Source organism: Magnolia sinica, chromosome 1, assembly GCF_029962835.1.
Source record: "Magnolia sinica isolate HGM2019 chromosome 1, MsV1, whole genome shotgun sequence".
Classification (NCBI taxonomy): domain Eukaryota; kingdom Viridiplantae; phylum Streptophyta; class Magnoliopsida; order Magnoliales; family Magnoliaceae; genus Magnolia; species Magnolia sinica.
In genome coordinates, this window is record NC_080573.1 from 25,819,145 (window position 1) to 25,843,308 (window position 24,164).

Consider the following 24,164-nt stretch of genomic DNA (forward strand, 5'->3'; position numbering starts at 1 on the left):
GTTCAACTCCTGTACAATTATACAATCAAGTGAGCCCCACATTGACCTATAATGCTTATAAACCCATGTTAAGGGTTAGGTCTCATGAGATTCGATTGATCCGCTTATGATCCTTCTTGTGGATCTCACCGTGGGAACTTGATCAATCAAAGGTGGGCCCCACCACGTGAAATAATCAGATCAATCAATGATTTCTTTTATGTGATTATTAGGGAGCTTTAATTCGAACCGATCTAACTATTTTACTTAATCATCTCCACCAAATACAGGTGAGTGATCCCAATGTGTTTCCTCTCCATTTAAAATTAAAGTAGCTTTCCTTTTATTTGTTTAATTGGTTGATATACTGTTTAGATGTGTTACTTTGATGTTGTTTGAATTAGCTAATGTTAAAGTATGTTCACATGTTAATCTGTGTTCATATGTTTGAATGCTTGAATCATTGTGATCTTGCACACTGATTGCATATGTGTATATGATGAAAAGATGTGGAACTATTAAGGAATGGTGAAACCCAATCCATCTCATGACACATTGCATAGTCGATCTTAGGAGACCTTCGTGGAAGAATGTGGATCTTGGTAGAACCGTTACTTGATGCGACCCACGCCCATGCCAACCCAAGTAGATTGACGATCATCCCATCTGATGCATTCATATATCATATGCATTCATACAGTTGTGCATTCTATATTTCCGTACCATTTTAATTTTGATATGCATTAACCATGTTGGGTTTTCTCATTAGGCCTGGCCAGCTTATGTTTTATTAATGAAAAAATCATACAAATGAAAGAATAGCTGATGAGTTGGCCCAGGAACAGGAGAGTACTGCCGAGCCCAAGAATGATCTATTTGAGACGACGTGGCCCTATTTGACGGAAGAGGAATTGGCCACTTTGGACCTTTCCTAATTACTCATTTTTTAAGAATTAGTTGGATTGATATATGTTGCATGTTGGTGTTGATTTCATTTTTCTAAACATTGGATATAGTTATATTTATTTGACTTAAATTAAAAATATGAATAAGACTCCAAATGGGTGGATCGCATTGATTGATGAATGGTATTTGATAAATGAAGTTGAGTAGTTTATGAATGTTAAAAATGCATAAATGTTGGTGTTTAATTATTATATAAATAACAATAGATGGAATTTAGAATGAATATAACTATTGCGTCCAAATGAACTGTACAATTGATTGGTTTAATTATGCTTAAAGTTTCGGTCCATAACTTAACTACGAAGGCGCACACTCAGTAGTCTGGATATCGGGACGTGTCATGTAATCGTACATTTGAAAGTGTTGCACTGCATAATTTGCCTGACGTACTAACCACCATGTTTTAGCGAGATCCACGCCATCCATCATGTATGCTGCCTCATGTTCACTTTAGAACCCAAAAACCATGAGCATCCACGACTCACAGGTAGAACACATCCTAGGAAAAAGTTTGGATAGGATGCTGAACATTAGTTTTGTGTAGGGCCCACTGTAGTGTTTACATGATATCCAAAAACCATGAGCATCCACAACTCACAGGTAGAACACATCTGATGAGCCTCGTCTGGATGAAACAATTACCCCGAAATCATAGTGTTCCAAAACTCAGGTGGGCCATATCATGTGGGCTGAGGATCTTTTTAGGAATAATTTCATTGTGTGGGCTAAGTGATTGTTGAATCAACCTGACTTTTGGGATCAAAGATAAAAAGGGGGTGATGCATCTGATGGGCGGGGTGGATTTTATGCATGTTAAATCTTTTACCACACATTAGAGAGTGATTGCAAGAGTTTTCCATTTCAAAACATCTGTTTCTTAGGGCGACTGGCGTTTAATGGTGGGAGATAAGCACGCACCAGTGTTCAGTGTTCGGATGATGGGTCCACATCACCATCTCAGATCCATCGTCCGAACGATGGGCCCCACTAGTATGGGACTAAGCCAAGGATCCGGATCCTGTTTTACAGTAATCAGGGAATACCATATACCAAGTTAACCATCAACTGCCACAAGAAATCACAGCAAATTTTTTTCTTTTTTTTTTTTAAAGAGACATACCTCAGTGCTTCTAGTGCTCCTAGTTGCATCTGTTCACTTCAACAATCCAATCGAATGATCTGAACTGTCCATTAAATTGATAGCACATTTCATGTGTTCCCTTACAAAAATTGCACTGATCAGATGATCCAATCCATCCTTGATTTGGGTTTTTTTTTTTATAGCCATTCTTTTTTTCCAAGCCAAGATGGCATGGTTATGATTGCCTAACAAAAGTGATTCTTTAGAATCATAAGCAATCCATTACGGGCCCTAAAAAATAGATGGATCAACTTGCTGATGATTGGACCTATTTTTGTGTAAATTATTGTAACCGTCCGTATTAAAGACATTGATCAAATGGTTAATATTTATCAAATCAGTGAGATGTTTGCAAGGTAGTCCAATAAATGTGTTTTGTACCTAATGAACGGTTTAGATGAATGCATTGGATTTTCTAAGTATTCCAATGCAGCTAGGAGCACCATCCATCTCATTTTAAAATGTCTACAATAGACCATGCCGGGCTAGCCCATTGGGTTTTCAGGCCTGTCCCACCTGAGGCTAGACTTGGGCTAGAGTGTCAGGCTGGAGAGCAGGGCTAGAAGTGGGCAGGATCTAACCTGACTCGTCGGGTCCGATTAGACTGAACCAGTTGGATTTGATCCAACCCGAACCGAAAACCAGGGTCGAGTCGGATCGAGTACACCCACTCGGATCCGACGCTAAACCAAATCAAGTTTGGGTTATGTAGCAATTTGATGCGATCCGATCTATAATTCAATCCAGTCCGATCCGATCCGGACCCGAATCAGGTAGTATAAAGTCAAATTTTGCTTTTTCCTTTTTACCTTTACCCTTCTTCTACCCGAACCTTAACCCTAGCCGAGCCGACTTCCTCTCATTTCCTCCTTCTTTCTCTCCTCCTTTCTCTCTCTCTTTCTCTCCCGATTTCCCTCATGTTTCCTTCCTAACACCTGAGCCTCTGGCTTGACTTGACTCAGCTCAGTCCAAATCGACCGGACAGACTCAACTCGATCCGACTCGGTTTTCCTGACCGAGTCGGACTCGGTTCGAGTCAAGCTAACAAGGAATCGGTTTGGATCGAGTCAACCCTGCTAGACTCAGTCCCAAATCAGATTGAGTTCGGGTCAGGTGCTTGTAAAAACCGGATCGAGTCGAGTTGGACCTAATCCAGTCTGACTCGACTTAATGCCCACCTCTAGGCAGGGCTTAGGTTTCAAATTCAAGCCAAGTTATTAATCAAGCCGGCTTGGATGTATTCAACAGCCCGTTAGCCTGTGGCCCATTACCTTTTGCATGGATAATAAGTCTTAATAGGGCAGGGTTATAGGAGGCTTGCGTGGGCCCACGACAATGTTTACATGAAATCTACCCTAACTGACGGTTGGGTTACACCATCTTCGATCCTGGCCCAAACATTAACCTTATTCATGATTCAGGTGGACTACACAATGCTCAACCTCCAAACCATTTTTGTTGGTGTGGCCCACCTAATCATATATGGGCATATTTCTGGTCCAGTACTTAAATTTTGGTTTGGAAATTATCGGTTAGAGTGGAATTCATATAATCATCCGGTGAGCTTGGTAAAAATTAAAGGTGGATGTCTCTCCTAATTGTTTTCTTTAACATGGCCAACATGAATCAAAGGTTACCTGAATTTTTGTCCCTAGGCCTAAAATGGGACTACGCATTTAATGGTTAGAGAGGATTTCAAATATATATCAAGGTGGGCCTATTAAAAATTAAGGGTGGCATCCTCCAAACAGAATTTTATGAGGCCCGCCCTTGAATTTTGATGGTATGTGATATATATGTGTGAAATCCACTCCAACCATTAAATATGTTCTCCTACTTTAGGGGCATGGCCAAAAATAAGGTAGATGTGGGGAACAGTTGGGAGTAGAGGTGTACATGAACCGTGCTAACTCAGTTAGCTCGCTCGACTCGACTCGAAAAAGCTCGATTTGACTCGATTCAAAGCTCAGTTCGAGCCGAGTTGAGCTGATTTTTTTAGCTCGAAAATGAGTTCGAGCTGGCCCCAACTCGACTCGACTCAGATCGAACCTAGCTCGAATCGAACTCGGATCGAACCGGTTCGGTGACTCGGTTACTTTGATATTGATGTTGCTCACCAAGTGTTTGATGAAATGACCCAATAAAGTGTGGCGGGTGGTAAGGAAGGTATGTATATGAAACCAAGACCCTTTTTTTCTTGATTTTTATGTTGCTTAGAAGGTGCTTGATAAAATACTTATAAAACCATTGCCTCTGTCTTGAATACAATGAGATTTTGAAGGTGCAGTCTAGGTGTTTGTGAAAATGTTGCACAAGTATTTTATTAAACTCAGCTCGATCTTGGCTCAAATTGGCGAACTGAGCTGAGCTGGCCAGTCAAGCTCAAGGACCCACCCGAGCCGAGTTCCAGCTGAGGTCAGCTAGTGGCCGAGTCGAGTCGAGCTGAGGCTAGCTCGACTCGATGTACACCCCTAGTTGGTAGAGGAACATCCATCCTCGATTTTTACGGGATCCACCGTAATGATTATATGAAATTCATTCCAAACCATTAGATGCCACACTAACTTTAAGCATGGGGCTCAAAAATCAGGCCCATACCTGATTCAGGTGGTCCGTACCAAGGAAAGCCATTTGAAAGGTGAGCTGTTTCTAATACATTGTTTCCAATCGTGTGGTCCATCTGAATCATGAATGGAGTGATATTTGGGCCCTGGGCAGGTGAAATCAGATGGCTGCAATGGATTTCAAATAAATATTATTGTTGTGGCCCACCCGCGACTACAACCCATTTGCTTTACTCCAATCAAGGACCCCTCACCATCCCACGCCCCTCATGTTTGAAGCGTCAACCCACACGCCATCTCTCGCGTCAACCCACACCCCGTCTCTCTCTCTCTCCCTATCTTATCTTCCAAACTCGAACCCACTCCATCTCTCTCTTCAATCTTCCAAACTCGAACCCACTCCATATCTCTCTCTTTCATATTCCAAGCTCCCAAATCTTCCTGCATTTCTCTCTCTGATCTTCCAAGCTCTGGTGTCTTCCTAACTACCTTAATCATCTCCTCCAGCCAAACTGTCAGATTTTCGCCAGGATCAGCTCGAATATTGCGCCACTCTCGCCTTATAAATACCAAACGACCGGACAAGCAGGGAGCCTAAAACAGGTCCACCACCTCTCTCTCTCCGTTTGATTATCCAGTGCATTGGTAAAAGCCTGGTAAATTGGTAATAATTATTTTCCTGCACATTTCTTTGATTTGACATTCTATTTTTACACAAAAATCGTAAAGGCTGCAACAATTTTTTGGGTCCAACATATTTTTAAGTCCCACCGTGATGCGTGTCTCTTATCTACACCGTTTCATCCATTATGCCAGCTGAATTTATTGCATGAGCCAAAAAAAAATGGGGTATATCCAAAGCTTAGGTGGATCATGCCATGGAAAAAAGGAAATCCGACACTTATGGTTAAAATTTTTTTTAGCCACTATTTCTTTTGTACAGGCCACTTGAGTTCTGGATCTTCCTCAAATTTTGGGTCATATCTCAAAATTCTGTTGTAAAATGGATGAACCCAAGCGGATATATTATATATATTATTGTGTGGTTCAAAAATTAAAACTATTTCTTTACAAGGGGTTTCAAATGCACAAAATCCTGTAAATTTCGATGGTAAACAGTAATAATTATCATATTGACGGCATTGACGTTTGCTCTGGAAAAAACAAGCAGGCACCTTAGCTGGGGTTCGTGTTCAAGGCCAGCATAAAAAATGGGGCTAGACTCGGTCGGGAACGGATTGGCTCAATGGCTAGTGGTCGGTGCTTTGTGGGCCTCACCATGATGTATGTGTTTCATCCATGTCGTTCTTTTATTTTTAAAAATCATTTTACGGCATGAGACCAAAAAATGAGGTATATCCCAATCTGAAATGGACCACATTACATGAAACAGTGTTGAATGAGCGTCAACCATTAAAAACATTTTGGAGGCCATAAAAGTCTTGGATCGAGATGATTTTTGTTTTTCCCCTTCATCTAGGCCTGTATGACCTAATAAAATGATTGGATGTCAAATAAACAGTACAGGGGGGCTTAGGAGGATTTTAATGATGGATATCCAATCACTATTGTTTTCATGTGGTGTGGTCCACATGAGATTTATATACCACTCATTTTTGGAATAAATATCTAAAATGATCTTTAAAAATGGATGAACATAATAGATGAAATACATATATCATGGTGGGGCCCATGGAGCACCGACCATCAGCCACAGGGCTGGTGTCAGGGGGAGTAGCCAATCCGTTTCGGACTCGGTCGGACTATTTTGGCCCAGCACAGGCCTAGGCCGGACTCGGACCTATGTTTAAAAATATAGCCCAGTTGGACAGAGCTTGGACTAGCCGATGATGGAAGTGGATTGGCTAGTGTATCACACACACCACCTATCTGGCTGGTGTGGGTACGTGTTGAGCGATGACGAGCGCTGCTGCTCCTCGAGCTCCGAGTTGCACGAACGGTTCAAAGGAGATCAAAGTTACATGGCCTCCAAGATGATGTATTTATTATATCCACACCTTTCATCCATTTTGTGAGATAATTTTAGAACACGACACCAAAATTATTCATAACTAATAATTAAGTGGATCACACCACAAATACAGTGAAACAATGATTCTCACCCCGTTAAAACATTCGTAGGGCTCACCGTAACGTTTATTTTCTATTCACTTATGTAACCCGGAAAGGTTTCAATGGTAGACGATTCAATCCAACAACACTTTTTGCTGTGTGGTCCACTTGATCTTTGGATTTGTCTTTTTTTTTTTTTGGCCAAAGCCTTAAGATGGAAGGACGGTTGGGATATAATACATACCTCATGATGGACCCACAGAACTTAGTGACGTCAACGCACTAGCCAGGTAGGTGGTGTGTGGTACGCCAGCCGATGATAGCCCTGACCAGAAACGGATCGGCTACTCCCGTTGCCACCAGCCAATGGTCAGTGCTCCGTGGGCCTCACCATGACGTATGTGTTTCATCCATGCTGTCTATCTATTTTTGCAGATCATTTTTTGGTATGATACAAAAAATGAGGTATTTCGTAATCTCAAGTGGACCAAACAGTGTTGAATGAGCGTTGACCATTAAATGGGGCCATAAAAGTTTGGATCAAACTGATTTTTGTTTTTTCCCTTCATCTAAGCCTGTATGACCTAATCAACAGATTGGATGTCAATTAAACATTACAGTAGGCCCTAGGATGATTTTAATGGTGGATATCTAATCACTATTATTTTCCTATGGTGTGGTCCAACTGAGATTTATATCCCTCTTATTTTTGGGATCAAGCCCTAAAATGATATGTAAAAATGATGAACGGAATGGATGAAATACATACATCATGGTGGGCCACGGAGCACCGATCACCAGCCACCAGGCTGATGGCAGGGGAGTAGCCAATCCGTTTCCGCCCTAATCACCATCTAGCAGAACCACAGAAGCCTTGGCGAGGAGATGCTCATGGGAGGCGGATTTCCTGCGGAAGCCTTTTGCAGTAAGTTCCTTCCCAAGGATTCTGGGTGGGGCTCACTGTGATGTTTGTGAGAAATCTAATCCGTCCATCCATTTTTCTAGCTCATTTTAGGGCATGAGACCAAAAATAAGGTGGATCAAAAACTCAAATGGGCCACACGAGAGGAAACATTGGGAATTTAGTGAGCACCATTGAAATATTTATATTGCCACAAAGTTTTTTATAAGTCTTTGTTTTTTTTTTTTTTTTTTGCTTTTTCACTTCATCCCAACGAAAATGACCTTGTAAACGGTTTGGATGGTATATAAACATTAAGCTGGAGCCTAGGAAGGTTTCAACGGCACTGTTTCATCTTGTATGCCCAGTTGAGTTTTAGATACTCCTATTTTGATAGAATGTCTTAAAATGAGCTAAAAAAAATAGATGTACATACTGGATTTCTTATAAATATTACGGTGGACCCCACATTGCATCCCAGCGCAGGAATTTCCTGCGAAATGCTTTCACAGGAAATCCGCGTCCATATTCATGATGTAGGCCAAACGTGTACATCTTTGATTGGCCATTGCTGGGTCTGAGTCTACTGGGACCGGAGTTTAAACTGATATGGATGGGGCGTACCAGGTCCGACCTGGCTGACTTGAATTTTCGACCAGCACATGTTCGCAGTGGAGCCCACCTAATGAATGGCCTACAACCCAAAAACGCCTTTTGAGAAACTCCCGATGCAAACTCCTCGGCTCGTCTGGCAATTCAAGAAAATGGTTGGCTCCCTGCAACAGAACCCCGGGTAACAGATTCCATTAATGGGTTATTCGGATTCCGGTGAAGTCATTAGGCAGTAAAGGTATTCCAGGTAATCTGATTACAGAGGCTGTTTAGATGCATATATTTATTTACCTGTAATCCGAAAATCGGTAAAAAGTCATGTTTCTTACCGCGAGTCTCTTTATGGCTAAAAATGCATTATCAAGAATACAATGGTTAATATACATTTATAATATGTCAGGCCTACCGTAATGCATATGGTACATCTAATCTATATATTCATCATGTACTTCCTTTATGTTCTCTGGTGGCCCTAAAAAAATAGCTTGTCTATTATCAAATGGACCACATGGGGGAAGGATGGTACATCCACCATTAAAATTAGGGCCCATTACGATGGGTGGAAGACATCCAATCTGTTTAGTGTATGCATGTTTTAATGCTCTCTTAGGGCCCTTAGAAAAAATCAAGTATTTTTTTATGTGATTTGCCCAAGCTTTCTGTTATGAATACCTACTTTATTCATTGTTTGTAAACACTTTACGGGCTTGCCAAACACATAATCTATTTACCTGCAGACATATTATCATTTAAAAGCCAAACGGAATAGCAACATGAAACTCTTTTAGGTGTAATGTGTTTACAACTAAAAATTTTACATGCATCCAAACGACCCCAACGTCGTAAAGGGGTTATAGGCAATCTGATTATAAGGCTGTTTGAATGCATGTATTTGCCTATAAAGGTTGTAAATAGTTGTAATCTAAAACTAGTAAAAATGTAAAGTTTTTATAGCTAAAAAGGCATTATAAATGTTAGAACACATAGGTTAATATACACTCATGATATGTGGGGCCCACTGTAATGTGTATGGTACATCTAGACTATTGATGTTGAGATTTGGTTGTCCCTTCTAGTATAGGTAATAGTGCATACCTCCTTTTTTAGGTATGGTCCTGTTCGACTACTGTTGTTCTTGCACAGTGTACGGGCATGCTAGAATGGGATTTGCGGCTCCAATTCGAACCGAACAATAATGACCCCAAGCGTCGAGATAGGCAAATACAAAGTATGACCGAGATCTGCAAAAATCAACCGTCTATTCAGCCACTCGCTCAGTATGTAAACAAATAAGGCGATAGTCAGAGGGTAGGGTTCGTCCTCTGAAAATGAGTTACTCATTTGCCTTCCGTATGAAAGGACTTTTCAATACAGATTAGATGAAACAGAAAAGAGATTCTTACAATCGATCGCGGAGAACAGCTGAAGAGTACTTTTTTGATCGATGAACTAAATCCAGTGCAGGAGCTTAGACTCGAGATTACTGCTAAAAATTACCAACTACTCCATTACCACTACGAATTACACTATGAAATATAAATGGCGAGCTTGAAAAGTAAATATTAAACTAAGGAATGTAATTTGCTCAACAAGGAAAGTAAAAGATTATACTATTGAATGGAAATTGACAAGATAATTGAAAGATAAGTTTGGTTTGTTTGGTTTTGGTATGAGAACCATTGTTTTATTACGATCTTCTTCCATTTATATTCTTAATCCAACCATTCTAGATTTTTCCCACGTCGTGACGATTATAGTAATCGTTCATCACTACTTTGTTTCTAGGTTATTCTCACATTATGCTTTCTTGGCTTCTCCTTTCACCACCTGTTAAGCAATCGTGCGACTTTAATCGTTGCACACATGTCATCCATTTGCGTAAACTTGATCGCTAGCCCTATCTACTACTTTAATAACATTCAGTCGTGACTGCTACGTCGCGTCTCTGTTTTTCGAGCTATAACCGTACATATCTCTGAAAATCATTTGATCATACAGTGCGTGCCCATACAGATCACACATAAACATGATTGGTTGAGACAAGGCTCGGCCAGAATGGGTACAAACATTACCCCCTCATCGTTGTCCTTTCGAAGAAAGTGACAGCGACATTTAATGCTTCATTAATGTTGTCATAAATGCCCACACGTGTTTCCTAATATAAACCACCTTTGGCTGTTTTTATTTATTATTGGTCGCTTTGAATCAAGGCGTCGAATAAATCCCCTGCTTACATGTGTCTCTTCTAGCCATTCTACTGAAATAATCTCAATTTTGCAATAAATGCTTCCTTTCTTTGTGTCTATATATTCACCATTTCAAATCCAATTTCTTTGCACTTTCAAATTGCTTCTTCCTCTGCAATTCTCTTCCTTACTCTCTTCTCTCTCTCGTTTCCTTTGCAATGGTTGCTTCTTCATCATTTGTTCCTTCGTTCAATCAGAAAAGTATAATGGCAATAATGGATGTGCTTGCAAAGAAATGCACGGAGGAGATTATCTTCGCATTTTCCTTAGGCGGCGATGCTTTCTGTCTTGCGATGGCGTTTTCTCCAGATGTTCCGGCCGACGAAATTCAACCCTTAGATCAATTCTTTCCTATCTTCCCAAGAGAAGAGATCTTAATCAGGGCTGGATCTATCCTTGATGAAACAAAGGCATTGAAGACTCCTAAAACATGGCTGAAGCCTCTTCCAGAATGGGAGGACTGGTTTGTCCGGGTGTCGTCCCATCATGAAGAATCATGGAGGAATATAGGCATCTTTAAGTGTGTAAAGCTCTCTCTTCTCGAATATGAAGTCAATCCATCCCTTCTTCTTGCACTCTCACATCCCTTCTTCTTGCACTCTCAGCATTCTGGAGCACCACCAACACTTTCGTCTTCAGCTGTGGTCCAATGAGTCCGACCATCAAAGATATATGCCACCTGACCGCATACTATTACCCTTGGGGATGACGTACTATGCGGGTGTTGCCATGAAGGTTCAGTCAAAGAAGATGAGCATGTCACCTTCCTTCTTCTTTGGATCTACCAACATTTTCTATGTGTCAATGCCCAGCAAGTTACCTCTGAATATGTCGTCCTGGACGAATACCTCGCCCGAGGCCATCAAATAGCCTTGACATTGTATGTTCTCGGTCACTTGTATCAGAGTCTTTACGAGGTTACTCATAAAGGCCTACACTGGAGGACCACTTTGGCTCCTACAGATATGGTTCTTTACATACTTTCGGCCTTCTCTCTTCAATCATCAGACCCAAATCGACAAATCATATTCTTCTGCTGGTGACCAAATTTTCCGTATCCCCCCAAAGGAAGTCATAGTCGGAGATTATCTTAGAGGATTCTTTTCCCTTGACAAATTCAAGGAAGAGCAATCCTTCATGCCCTTTTCAGAAGGAAAGTCTATGGACCGAGGTGGCTTACGGGATGATTTGAGCCTAACGATGAATACTTGGCTGGCTGCTTACATCAAGCCTGGACTTGCTACATCATTGGTCGCGATCTTGCTTATGGTGGCTCAGTCGAAATGGGTAAAAACGCCAAGGCAGTGATCGAGCAATATCATCCATTGCTGCTTTCTCGGCAGCTAGGCCTAATCCAGTGCATCCCTTGCCCCCTCACTCATAAGACATGCAATCAACCTTTCTATGACCATTTGATAATGACCCGTGTCGATCTCTACGTATCTCTTAGCAACTTGTACCCTAAGGAATCACTTGTCTTGAAGATCTCATGTTATCCTGACTCTCCTCGAGTAATGGATAACTTCACAGCATGGTGGGATCATCATTACATCAAATTCTTATGCGGCAGGGATGCAACAGAGCTTACTTCCCAATTTTGTTCCCACCTAGGTAAAGTGAAGGGCAAAAAGAGGACCGCCGCAATGCCATCTACTCTCACTGCTAAGAGACTGACAAGCCGGTGAGAACGAGGTCGGCTACCATTCCTTCTACTCCAACTTCAACAGCTGAAGTACCTTCCCCATCGAGCCAGGAACTTTCAAAGGAACAATCATAGATTCTTTCATATGCTCAACCATAACGAATGGCTCCGAAGAAGATTTCGGACTTAGGAGATATCTTCAATCAACCTCTAGAAATTCCTATCCTTACTTTTCAATGCATTGATCCCCTCAAATTTTGTCTAGTAGTAGGAGATCGGCCACTATTTAGATCTAGTCGGTCATTAAATACTTCCTCGGCCGAGGCTGTATCTGCCTTCGAAAAATATTTCAGGATGAAATACTGGCCTTGCTTTACCGTCGCAGATTACTCGCAAGAAATCGATGAAGGCTTAAAAAACTATGAGAAAGCCCATTTTTAATAAGTGCCGGAATAAATGGTGGTGGGATAAAGAAATATTGAATAATCCTAATCTCCATTTCGATGAGAAAAATCATACACTTTATCACCCTAATCTGCCACCATTCCCTACCTCGGCACGGCTGTTGGCGACCATAATAAAAAATCATCAAGTTGTGAAAGATCGCTCGATCGTCCACGCTGTTCGATCTGACTTAGGTGGAAATTGCCCACTTATATATTTGCTTACATTGAGTACTTATTTGTGCATCTTTTTCTTAAATCATTCTTCTGCTCTTCTTATAGTGACACGAGACCTGCCATGGACCGTAGTAAAAATGGTGACAGCTCAACGCCAGGATATGCCACTGATACTGGCAATCCCATTGACTGCTCTCACTCTAACAGTCATGGTCATCGTCACCCCAGTGGTTCTGAATGCTCTCGGCCCTATGACTACCAAAGTTATCTCTCGACTTAGAGACAACAGTTAACGAGGAAGAATCCCATCCCTGTAATCAATCAGGGGTCATTACCATTCATGACGATTTGGAATGTGCGAGGTGATCTCCATCTAACCGCATACCAACCGCTCATAGAAGGATTGTGATATCACCCACCTGGCCATTCAATCTCAAAATTGTTCCTGCTTCGCCACCTCCTCCATCACATGTAGAGGTCGAGAAGGCTCCGGCTTCGGCCGAGTCTAAAATTGCAAAGAAAACTGAATCGGTTGAGACTGAAAAGGCTACAGCTGAATAAGACACAACAGCGAATGTCTCAATGGAAACTGCTAAATCAATCCCGGTCGAAACTTTAGTCGATATTGGGAAACCTATTGTGGTTGGATTTATTGAAACATCTTTGGCCGAAGTTGCTGCAAAGACAGCCGAGGTTTAAATGGCTGATCCCGGTCCTCCTCCATCATCTGCTCCAGTGATTACACCCGAAGGTGTTGCTTTCATTCCTAGCAATGAAGGCCTCTCTCATGTGGACAATATCATTTCCTCACTCGAGATGGCCCTTACTAGAGAGGCAACTGTAACTGAACCTCATTCTCCTTCCAATGACTTGCAAGATATGAGGCTCAAACTTCACGCTCTCCTTCAAAAAGGGCTAATGGGGTCCTTTGATGTTGAATCAGTCAAGACACTCGACCGATTAGTCGAATCAGTTTGTGCCTTTTCTGGATCGAACTCTTCTCTGATAGCCAAAGTGCCGACTCTTCTAGAGCTCTAAGGACTACTAGATACATGCTACCACGCGGGTATCACAATCATTCGTCTTAAGGCCAAGCAAGTTGCGGCCGAGTCTAGGAGATCTTCTAGCAGGATATCGCTCAGGAACTCGCAGCCAAGAATGCTGCAATGAAGACTTCTAGGACCAAGTTAGAAAATTTAGAAGTCAAGATTGTAGCATTAGAGGCAGAGCTGCTCGCGATGAAGCGGGAGTTCGTAGAAGAACACTCAGAATGCATCAAGACTGAAGATGAGGTCCTCAAATTAGCTGAGGTCACACACTCCCAAGTCAAGGACATCAGTCGACTTTCTCGATCGGTGGCCAAGAAGAAGGCATCATTACATGTTGCAAATGATCGATTGGGAATGGCCAAAGGGTCTTTACAAAATTTCTTATAATTCGAACTTCAAATATAACCATCTTATTTCATATATAGATGGCCATTGAGTCCTTTTTATACCTCTTTCCTTTTCTTTTTAGCCCCTTTAATTCTTTGGACTTGTCATTTACAACCGATCATTGACCAGTCCCTAAAGACTTTGTGAAACGTGGGCTGCTTTTGAGCTTCACCCTCCAACTCCCATATTCCTAATGATCAAGAACGTGTGATGGCATTATTGTCATACCCCTTTTAGACCATGTGTGCTAAACACCTGTTTATTTAAACGGTGTCCTATCTTTCATTTTTCACCATTTCTTGCAATCCTAGTATATCCCAATGGTTTCCATTCCTCATCCCCTCATTATCGGAGCCAAATCTTACCTGAAGGAAATTCTTGATTTTGGTTTAAAAGATTATGCCTTCTCCAGCTTTCTCTCTGACCCTAATAGATTCATGACCGACACTTCTTGCTTGATAGATGCCCTCCCTTTATTTGAATCAAACCTCCAGCTTGAAGAACTTGTTCAAAAAATGAAATGCTTGCATGTCATGGGGACGAGCTATTGCAGTATGTATTCCTCATAACAAGTGAACTCAAGTTACTTGCAACAGCAGGACGCGAGCAAATCGGATTTTACCGAGATGAGCGAAAAATATGAGCTAGCATGGTATGAACGGTTGCGATGTGCTCAAGCACATCAGTTCAATCGAACCATATTGCGGATGCTGAAGTCCGACAAGGTGGGACTGACAGAAGAATTAGAGGAGCATGGTAGCGCCTTTTACGCGAAATAGATGGCCGTCCTAAAGGATTTGTCATTCTTGGATGAACAGATCCTCTTATACCAAACACGATCGAGAGCTAGTTACATCGCTCGAAAAGTGGCCAAAAGTGAAGTTTCCTCGACCAGAACCCGTGTCAACTAGCTACTTCATCTCTTACCAGTCATCATAGAAGAAGGGAGTAGCTAGGCTCTATCTAAAGAGAAGGCTAAAGCAAAGATGCAAGTCTCCTTGATGAGTTCGAGAAAATGAAGATTTAGATCGTTCAGTCATTTTTAGACATTTTATTTATGTTCCCTTTTGTAACCATGCAGTCGATGACCAGTAAAGCAATGAATAAATTCTAATATTGAATAAAAACTGAGTGATCGGATGTACTCTTGTTTCAGCCATACTGTCTAGTTCAGATAGTAGCTTTAGTAGTTGACTTGGCCTTTGCATTCTAGTATGCGCGTCTAGTACTTTGCCATTTTTCCTTATCCACACCATACCTTAGCCATGCTATTAGCGTATTGTTCTACGGGAAAATCTCATTTATTCTGCTGCATTCCCGCGATCCTGGGAATGATTCGTTTACCCTTGAACTAATTGTCACCCCACATTCCATGCATATTAAATGTTGCACTTCCATTCTATAAAAACAACCATTAGGTTTCAAATTGCACAATGAACCAATTCAAATCATCACTCCTATCGCAGTAAGCTCAGCATTTATGGACTTCTTCACTCTGTCGATCAAAATCATGGAGGAGATATTCGAAAAAGGTATTGAGTGCTTTTCACGCTCTTCCTTCACAACTGATCCCTTCCCTTTCCTCAGGGACGTTGATGATCTTCCTGTAAACCAATGCCCTCTGTTCACAACCCCAAGTGTAGGGTCGTGAAGTAGTAATAATCTCAGTAAGACCGAGGTCGAATCCACAGGGACTAATATCGTGTGTATTCTGAAAGTAACTAGAATTAGAACTAAAAGAAGATTTAAATCTAAATCAGGAATATAAGGAAGTAATTGTGAATAATTTAATAAAAACTTATAAATTCAAAGGTAGGAACTAGGGTTTCCAGGGATCTACTTACAGCTATTAGGATGTTTTCTTATTTGATTCAAGGAACACAATTGGAATTGGAGTCATATCCTATCCAATTGGAAGATATATCAATAAACTCAAATCTGAACTTTCCTTTACCTAATTCTCAATAGATGAGAGTTGTGAGGATTGGAAGTGATTCCATCATCTAGCCATGCCCAGGAGACAATGGCAAACAACATGATATATCAATCCTACAACCGAACATAGAAGAATTGTGAAGATTAGAAGAGATTCCATCATCCAACCATGCCCAAGGGACGACGGTGAACAACAGGATTTTCTAACTTCACAATCTCTAATCAGGAAAAGAAGATACTCAAGGCTATTGCAGATCTATTATAATTTATCACAAAAAACTATTAAAAACTAAAATTATTCCTTAAATATCAAATTAAAATCAAAGAAATTCAACAAGAATAAGAATCAAACAAGAAAAACATCCCAATCACGCTACAAGCTTCACCCCTTAGCCTTAGCTAAGGGATTTAGCCAACCATAGACATGATTGGATCTAAAATCCTCAAAGAAAGCATTAAAAACTGAGAAAAAGAGAAGAATAAACTCTTGGATGACGGCTCCACCCCTTTGCTTTACTCCTCAAAACCCTAGATATCCTAACAATCGCATGGAAACCCATATTTATAGCCTTCACCACGCAAAATCGCAAAACCACCTCAAATTTACGCAATCTGCGTAACTCTGCATAACGCATTCGATGACATCGAACAGCCTTCGATGTCATTGAAGGGTGTTCAAATTTAAAAAGTCATGCCTTTACGCACTGCGTAACTTTTCTGCGCTGCGTAAGTTCTTGTGTCATCGAACCTTCCTTCAATGTCATCGAGAAGTCCTTTGATGCCATCGAAGGGTCTTCGATCCATCGAGAATGTATCCAAAGTAGTCCAGTGAGTTCCTTCAGAATTCTTCAAATAATTCGTTGCCATCGAACAGACTTCGATGTCATCGAGCAGTTCTTCGATGTCATTGACAGAAGCTTCGAGTAATAAAAAACTACACCCAATATGTCCAGCGACCAACTCGATTTTCATGTAAAAATTCGATGTCATCGACCTGTGTTCGATGTCATGGAATAGTGTCTTCGATGTCATCGAACGATGGTCAATGTCACGGACAATGACGTGAATTTCAGCACTTTGTTCTTTCGACTTCCTTCCTTCTCCACTTGGTTTTCTTAGATCTTGGGGTCTTGAAATCTTCAATCTTAGTCTCCAAAGATCCGTTCTTTGCTTTGGCAATTCTTGAGCCTTAAATCCATGCTTTTAGCATTATTTTCAATTCAAGCTCTTAAACTCACCTTGTAACATAAACATGTATAAAATATACTATTAAGCATTATCATGTTCATAAAACCAAGATATAAATGGGTGAAAATATGCAATATTTGAGTCTCCCCAACCAGTATTTTGCTAGTCCCGAGAAAAACATGCATAAAATAATCTTCAATCTCAAGCTCAAAACCCTTTTTCAGAAAATAATCTTTTGTACAATCAAGTATGAATGAGTAGAGTCAAGATAAGAAAGTGACATTTTGAAAACCTAGAGTCGAATCACATAAACAATCAATCAAATAGGTTCTTTATCAGTTTTAAAATCATAAATTCATGTATCAAGTTTTTCCAATGTGCTTGGTGAATATTAACTTACTTCCTATGAACACACTATTAGTTCATAATGTTGGCCATGTTCATCATATCAAAACTAGTAAAAAAATCAAGTACTGATTCCAAACATATCCCCCTTTTTCTTTCTTTTTCCAGTTTTTTATTTTATATCAACGGATACTCCTATTCATTCTTTTTCAGACATTACATCCTTTTCAGAGACTTTTTTCACTCTCTTTAAAGATGTTGTCATTCTTCATTCTTTTCATCATTCATGGCCTTTTGTCGATCTCCTATTTTTTAATTGGTTTTTCATCTTTTAGGGTGGATAAAATTCTCCAAACTTAATTCTCGATATTTATCAATGATTCACATGCTACCAATCAGAAATCCTAGTATATCCCAAGGAAGCAACTTAAATGGGTTTTTTTTTTGTGATTTAGATTAACGTGATATACAAATTTCCTCTTACTCATTCAAGAACCTTAGGTGATAGTTTACTCGGGTGATCAAACTCCAACAATCCAAGATTCAATCTTCATTTTATTATCCTACTCAAGGCATTCTTAATTACACAAACTATCGCTTTCAAACATATTTCAACTTTAAAAATTTGAAAATATCCACAGTTTTTGCTCAAAAACTAGGAAAACACTTATTAATTTACCTAATCCACACCCCCCAACCTAAAATCTACACTGTCTTTAATGTAAAAGAAATAAGCATGTAATGCATATGAGGCAACAAAAAGAAAGGGAGTAGTGATGCGAAGATAATACCTGGAGGAAGGAAATTTGAAGCTTTTCCATGAATCTCAGTATAAAATGAGCTAGCACAAAATAAAACTAAACAAATTAGAACCAAACTACCCTAGTCCTAAATCCTATGAAAGCAATAAACCTAACTACACCTCCATCAGACTAGGATATCAGTCCTGGTAAACGATGTCCTCTGAATCAAATTTCTTAACAAATGGCTTTAAACGATGTCCGTTCACTTTAAAAGTATTGTCATTGTTCGGATTTGTTATCTCAACGACCCCATGAGGATAGACATTAGTAACAATGAAAGGGTCGGTTCAACGAGATCGGAGTTTTCCTGAAAAAAGCTGTAACCAAGAATTATACAAAATGACTTTTTGACCGGTTAAGAATGATTTTCGAAAGATATTCTTGTTATGGAACACCTTCATCCTATCTTTGTAAATTCTCGAGTTCTCATATGCGTCATTCCGGATTTCCTTGAGTTCATTTAACTGAAGTTTGTGCAGCGAGCTCGCATTGTCCAAATCGAAGTTCAAAATTTTAATAGCCCAATAGGCTCTATGTTCCAATTCCACAGGTAAGTGGCAAGCTTTCCCATAGACCAATCTAAATGGAGACATTCCAATGGGAGTTTTAAAGGTTGTACAATAAGCCCATAAAACATCAGTCAATCAGATTAAACAATCCTTTCGGTCAAGGTTAACCATTTTTTTCAAAATATGTTTAATCTCCCTGTTGAAAATCTCAGCTTACCCGCTTGTCTGCGGGTGGTATGGAGTGCTCACCTTATAAGAGATGTCATATTTCTTTATTAAGTTCTCGAATGGCCTATTACAGAAGTGTGAACCTCCATCACTAATTATGGCCTGAAGCGTTCCAAACTGGGAAATGATGTTTTCTTTTAAGAATCTAATGATCGTACGATGGTCATTGTTCCGACACGGGATCGCTTCAACCCACTTAGTGAAATAGTCTACTGCCAGCAAAATATATAAATTCCTAAAGGATTGAGGGAATGGTCTCATGAAATCAATGCCCCAGCAATCAAATGCTTCAATGATCAGAATGTGGTTCAAAGGCATCATATTTCGACGGGACAATGCTCCCAACTCTTGACAACACTCACAAGCTTTGCAAAACTCATGAGTATCTGTAAACATAGTGGCCCAATAGAAGTTGCACTATAGAACTTTGGTCGTGGTCTTTTTAGAAGAAAAGTGACCACCACAAGCCTGAGAGTGACAGAAGGAGATAACACTTTGGCGTTCATAGTCTGGCACACATCTCCTTAGAATTTGGTCTTAGCAATATTTAAATAAATACGAATCATCCTAGAAGAATTTGCGTATCTCGGTGAAGAATTTCTTTTTATCTTGCGCAGTCCAATGTGTTGGCGTGAAACCTATGACAAGATAATTAGCAATATCAGCAAACCAAGGTGAGTGAGAGACTCTAAACAATTGTTCGTCAATGAACATGTCGTTTATAGGTGTCGTCTCAAGAAAATCGGGGAGGTCAAGTCTCGAAAGATGGTCAACCACTACATTTTGTACTCCCTTTTTTCTTTTATTTCTAAATCAAATTCCTGAAGAAGGATGATCCATCTTATCAGGCGGGGCTTAGCATCGTTCTTAGAAAGAATGTACTTAAGCGTCGCATGATTAGTGTAAATGATGATCTTAGATCCAATCAAGTAAGATCTAAATTTGTCCAAAGCGAATACCATGGCCAAGAGTTCCTTTTCCGTAGTAGAGTACTTCACTTAGGCAAGATTTAGAGTTCTACTTACATAATGAATAACATAGGGCTTCTTTTATTTTCTCTGGCCTAACACCACCCTAATAACATAGTCAGACGCATCACATATTATCTTAAAATGAATACTCCAATCAGGTGGCTGCATGATAGGTGTTGTAATCAACATGCCCTTGAGCTTAGAAAAAGCTTCTTGGCATTGCTTAGTCTACTCATATGGTACATCCTTTTGAAGTAGATTACATAAAGGGCGAGAGAGATGTCTAAAGTCCTTTATGAATCTTCTGTAAAACCCAGCGTGTCCTAAGAAGGATCACACATCTCGTATGCTCTTGAGTGGAGGTAGGGTAGAGATAAGATCAATTTTAGCTTTATCTACCTTAATTCCCTTGGACGAGATGATATGTCCAAGAACAATTCCCTTACGAACCATGAAATGACACTTCTCCCAGTTTAATATCAACTTCTTTTCCTCACATCGTTTCAACACACATTTAAGATTCTCCAAACAATCACTGAAGGATGGACCAAAGACAGAGAAGTCGCCCATGAAGACCTCTAAATATTGCCCCACCATGTCAAAAAAAATACTCATCATGTATCGCTAAAAAGTGGCGGGGGCATTACATAGTCCGAATAGCATCCTTCCGTAAGCAAAGGTGCTAAAGGAACATATGAATGTGGTCTTTTCCTAATCTTTAAGGGCTATCTCTATCTGGTTGTAGCCCGAATACCCGTCAAGGAAGCAATAGTACGAGTGACCAGCTAGCCTTTTCAAAATTTGATCAATGAAGGGCCAAGGAAAGTGATCCTTCCTCGTGACAGTATTCAATTTTCTATAGTCAATACACATTCTCTAACCGGTAGTAACTCTAGTTGGCATGAGTTCATTGTTGGCATTGGCTACTATGGTGATTCCGAACTTCTTAGGAACCACCTGAGTTGGACTCACCCATCGACTATCAAATATAGGGTATATAATACCCGCATCTAATAGTTTAAGTACCTCGGTCTTAACCACTTTCTTCATGTTTGGATTTAATCTACGTTGTAATTGTCGGGAGGTCTTCGCATTATCCTCTAGATAAATGCGGTGAGTACAAATCAAATGGTCAATTCCTTTGAGGTCCGCAATCGAACATCTAAGGGCTCCTTTATGTTTAATGAGAGTAAAGATAAGCATACACTCATGTTCTTGCTCAAGGTGGGAGGAGATCACCACCAGGTATGTCTTATCTTGACCTAAATCGATATATTTCAAATCAGAGGGTAAAAGTTTTAGGTCAAGCTTTGGCGCTTTGAAGCTAGATGATAGAGGCACTTCATTAGTTTGGAGCAATTCTTCAAATTGTAGCCTCCACCAGTTAACTTCAAGTACCAGCGCAGTATTAAGCATAACATCCATCTCTCTAATCGTATCATCGAGTGTACCAAACACATCTCTAGAGGGTCAAAGGATAAGGTCAGAAGAGTTCTATCTTCCATGAAAGAATCAATCATGTTAATGTCGTGGGCATCGTCATCATCCTCTACCTGTCTGCTCATATTGAAAAAGATATTGAGCTCTAATGTCATATTCCTAAAAGATAAATTCATGATTCCATTCCTACAATTAATGATTGCATTTGATGTGGTGAGGAATGGGCGACCAAGAATAATTGGAATTTTAGAGCTCATGTCCATGATGGGTTGAGTATCCAGGACAATAAAATCTACTGGGTAGTAGAATTTGTCAACACGGACCAACACATCCTCAATTATCCCTCTCGGTACACAAACTAGCGATCGACAAGTTATAATGTAGTCTGGGTAGGTTTTAATTCACCTAGACCCAGTTGTTCATAGACCGAGTAAGGGATTAGATTTACGTTCTCTCCTAAGTCAAGAAGTGCATGCTCAATCCGGTAATTACCAATTACACAAGCGATGGTTGGGCTACCGGGATCTTCATATTTCTGTGGCACATCTTGTTTTAGGATGACACTCACTTTTTCTGCCAAAAATATTTTCTTATGGATGTTTTGCCGTCTTTTGGTTATACATAGATCTTTCAGAAATTTAGCATATAAAGGTATTTGTTTAACGACATCCAGTTGAGGGATATTAACCTTCACTTGTTTCAACACCTCTAGAATATCCTGAGAGTTAGAGATAGGTTTTAATGCGATCAACAGTTGGGGGAATAGCGTAATCGGCTTGCCATGAAATTCTGGTTATAACTCATGTGGAGTGTTGTTAGGTCTATCAGTTTCATCTATTTCCAGGTCCTTAGACTTTTCAGCCCTTACCGGAATAGATTTGTCAATTATTTTCCCACTCCTGAGGGTGGTGATAGACTTGGCTTGCTCCATTTGATTGAAAGAGCTTGAATCACTAATCTCATATTGTGGTTTTGGATTTGGGAGAGGTTGGGTTGGAAGAATCCCCTTCGCCCCAATTGTTAAGTGTGACTCTATCTTTTGAATAGACGACATAAGCGTTCCCAATGCTGATCTGATATCCTGGAATGCTTGTGCCGAATTCTGATTGAGTAGCTCTTGGTCTTGAATATGTTTTAGAACCGAGTCCTCTTAAGGTTTCCTTTGATCAAGGAATTGGTTAAGGATACCTTGAGGTGTAGCAGATTTTCCATTCCTCCAATTGAAATTTGGATGATTTCTCTAGCCGGAGTTGTATGTATTTGAGGAGGTTCCTTTGAAAGGCTTCTAGTAGTTATTTAAAGCATTCCATTGCTCATTCAGTATTTCTTGAAAAGCTGGTATTGTTGGACAATTTTCAGTTGTATGAATGTTGCAAGCACAAATACCGCAGACAACTTCATTATCCTTTTCCTTCTTAAGTTTCATGACCTTGAGTTTCCTTGTGAGACTAGCTACTTTAGCATTTATATCATCATCCTCTTTCAAGAGATATATTCTGCCTCTCCTTTGATTGAGTAGGCTTAGACATGGTGCTAGTTCTTGAGGAGATGTCCCATGATTGTGTGGTTTCAGCGAGTTTGTCAAAGTAATCCCACACCTCATCGATATCTTTGTTTATGAATTCCCAATTTCACATTGTCTCGATGAAATGGCTCATGGAAGATGTTAGTCCTTTATGGAAGAAATTTGTTATGCGCCACATTTCAAAACCATGTTACGAGCATGAACTGACAAGATCCTTAAACCGCTCCCAACATTGGAAGAATGTTTCATCTTCCTTTTGGGTGAAGTTCATGATCGACTTTCTGATGGTGTTCGTTTTATAATATGGGAAGAATTTCTTTATGAACTCCCTTGTCATGTCATTCCATCTGCCAATAGATCATGAACGTAGTGAATGTAACCACGTCTTTTCTTTTTCTTTCAAGGAGAAAGGAAAGAGTTTCAGCCTAATTATGTCCTCAGACACATTAGGAAAATACAAAGTGGCTATTATTTCATCGAACTCTTTCATGTGTAGATATGGATTTTCATATTCAAGTCCAAGAAACTTGGGAAGGAGTTGGATCACTCCTGGCTTGATGTCTATATTTTCTGTATTTTCTAGAAAGATCATATAGGAAGGTATACTCACCCCCGCCGGTTGTAAATAATCTTGTAAAGTACGAGGCAGGGGTGCATGATGCACCTCATTCTCATCCTGTGCTTCCACAACCGGAGGTTGAGGTTGAATTTCAGGTTGATTGGCAGCCATCACTTCAATTGACTCCGAGGATCTCGGTGGTGTCTAATCATGTGATGGATAAATAACCCCGCGACTAATCCTCATTTATTCAAGAGATGTAGAGTGTTATCACGGACCCACTTGGGCATGAAACACTCTCAGCTCCTAATTTCAAAATCTAACTTAACCCTAAAAAGAAAAACAGAAATCTAAAACAAGTAAGAAATCTAGAAAAGAAAGAGAGAGAATTAGAAAGAGGTTATCAGATTGGAAGTTCCTGTATTAATATCCTACAAAACAGAAAGACAAGTTAGTTTCTAAAAATAATTCAGAAAAAACC

At 40.1% G+C, this 24,164-nt stretch overlaps 1 non-coding gene across 1 annotated transcript; it reads left to right on the forward strand.

Moving 5' to 3' along the window:
- The first annotated feature begins 23,306 nt into the window (after positions 1-23,306).
- Positions 23,307-23,413, forward strand: LOC131223425 (small nucleolar RNA R71). Its single transcript, XR_009160449.1, has one exon. It is a non-coding gene; the product is annotated as a small nucleolar RNA R71 (small nucleolar RNA).
- Positions 23,414-24,164: the final 751 nt, after the last annotated feature.